This window comes from Lasioglossum baleicum, unplaced genomic scaffold (assembly GCF_051020765.1).
Source record: "Lasioglossum baleicum unplaced genomic scaffold, iyLasBale1 scaffold0057, whole genome shotgun sequence".
Taxonomy (NCBI): Eukaryota; Metazoa; Arthropoda; class Insecta; order Hymenoptera; family Halictidae; genus Lasioglossum; species Lasioglossum baleicum.
The window spans coordinates 695001-697500 of record NW_027469117.1 but is presented as its reverse complement, the minus strand read 5'-3'; the positions used below and the strand labels follow the sequence as shown (position 1 = coordinate 697500).

The following is a 2500-nucleotide window of genomic DNA, read 5'->3' as shown; positions in this document are numbered from 1 at the left end:
AATGGCCCCATTCAAGATGGACTTGGACGCGGTTCGACGTCTCGGGATAAATTGACCCTCCTGAACACTACATTTCCCAACGGCAGAACCGCGGGATTCAGTGCTGGGCTAATTCCTGTTCGCTCGCCGCTACTAAGGAAATCCTTGTTAGTTTCTTTTCCTCCGCTTAGTAATATGCTTAAATTCAGCGGGTAATCTCGCCTACTCTGAGGTCGTCGTACGTGATACAAAATTTTGTGTGTTTCGGCCGAAAGAGCGTAAAAGTAGTACTCGCGAAAACGTACAAAGCACAAAAAAAAAAGAAAAAAAAAGAAAACGAAACAACACTACACGACAGAAGAGAGAAAAAGGTAAACAAAAAACCGATATATGCCTTATGCGCCACACCAAAGTGTCAATATAATTCTTTCTTCATCTCGTGTGTCGATCGGAAACTCTCGCTAGACGATCTGGCCGGTTAACTTTAACGTCCGTCGAAAAGAACTTTCGGGGACTGGACGACCGACAGATCGCGCGGTTCCGCACGAATCGACAATGAAGAAAAGAAAAGACATGGGGCGACCGACATAAAGGTTCTCATCATTGGATATACCTTTTCTCTCTCCGCGGTGCTGTTCCGTGCGTGAACACACAAGTGTGTCTTTTGCGTCGTGTGACAATCAAGTTCGAAATAAGCCTCGCCAATAGAGGAGTATACATATTATTATAAAAAAAAAAATAATAATACATATAACCCGGTGGGATTTCTTTTTCTCTCTACTTCTTGTATAATTGAACCAAAAACCACGGGGGTACAGAAACGTTGCGCACGAAACGATTTATCATCGATCAAACACAAAACCAAATTAGAGACACGAGAGAAAGAGAGTAAGATCTCAAGACGCACATAGGCCGTCATCAATACGATTCAACGCGAACGTGGCGATGGAATGGCAATCGCACAGATTAGCGAGGACACGTCGACGACGGGGAATAATTCCGACCCGATCAAGTACGACGTGCTCCATCCCGCACATTGCTGCGCTTTGCTCCGCTGTCCATCGATCATCAAAGCGTTCGCGATAGAACGAGAGATCTCTTTCGTCTCTTCCCTCGAAGACTCGAAAAGGAATGTGTTTGTCGAAATCGCCGGCAACGACGACCCTCCGCCGTATGGCAATTATAACGTAGAGTTAAGAAACTCATCCACGCACAGGCATATTCTCTCCCTGGGGCTTAACATTGCCACACTACACACACTCTGTGTGCCACACAGTATTCTTTCTTTCTTTTATAATTTGTGTGTCCATCTCTGTAGTCTCGCGAGACTCTTGTAAATATACCTCTTTCGTATATACGCATCATTTCAGGCGACGTCGGGAGCGCGTTAAATGTTCATGAGTGGAAACGCTTCTTTCCGCAAGGCGAATCGTTTCGCAGAGAAGGTGAGAGATTTGGAGATCCTCGTCGAAGCGGTGCCTTACGGGCGGTCGTATTTTCAATACGACTCACGACACCGTAAAAACACTCACGCAAGTCCGAACGTAAGAAATACCAATCCCTACTTCGCCTCTCGTGGAAACTAGATATATATATATTTGTATGTGTTTATAAGACGCAATGCAAAAATTGGCAATTTTCACAGAACCGCGACAAACGCCGACGAAACGCCCATCATTCGCTCGTACGTAGCATCTTTGCAACCCGACTCCGAAACGCTCTTTGGCGCCCTCCAAAAATATATTTGGAGAGGTAAGCGACGGCGGGGACTTACAAGAGCAACGCAAGCAGTTTATGGTTACGTAAACGACCCTCAGCCAGGCGTGGTCCAGGAATTGTATCCGTGGACCGCAATGTGCGTTCGAAATGTCGATGTTCATGTGTCCTGCAGTTCACACGTTGACGCGCAATTAGCTGCGTTCTTCATCGACCCACGAGCCAAGTGATCCACCGTTCAGGGTAATCGTATATATTTTTGATTTACAAATCAATATATGTATATGTCTCTTGTTCTGCGGTTCGTAAGAACGCATTGTACCTGAACGCTCCAACCAGCGCGCGAAGGAGATTCGTTCAGGCGTCGTTTTAAGGACGACACTATCGTCGTCCGTGGAAACGGAAAAAAAAAAACCGTCAGATACGCAACACGTATCTGACGGCCGGGCGAACAGTACATTGAAAAACCGTTAACGTGGAAAACGCGGAGATGAATATATTCTCTGAAAACGACGGGGATCGTAGACAACCCGATACTGGATCCAGAGATGTAATAATATTCCTCTCCTCTTCACTTCCATTTCATTTGATGTGAGAACGGAGGACTTCACAGCCGGCTCTGGCAGCGGTCATTCGTCCCAAGCTCTCGCGATGCGCACTATTGGGCCACACGCACGGAGTAGGGTGTCAGACTCACGACTGCTTTAAAAGCGAGCTTCACGAGCCGGTCCACTTCCCGTATAAAACACATTTCCATAAAATGTTGGTGTGTGCTCGAGGTAACGATAAATTCCGATACAAGCGG

The 2500-nt window shown here is 46.4% G+C and overlaps 1 non-coding gene and 1 pseudogene across 1 annotated transcript; both read right to left on the bottom strand.

Annotated features, from left to right (window-relative positions):
- Positions 1 to 215, bottom strand: part of LOC143219678 (large subunit ribosomal RNA) — a 7303-nt pseudogene extending 7088 nt beyond the window's left edge.
- A 1571-nt stretch (positions 216 to 1786) lies between these two features.
- Positions 1787 to 1941, bottom strand: LOC143219648 (5.8S ribosomal RNA). Its single transcript, XR_013011414.1, has one exon. It is a non-coding gene; the product is annotated as a 5.8S ribosomal RNA (ribosomal RNA).
- Between the last annotated feature and the right edge of the window lie 559 nt (positions 1942 to 2500).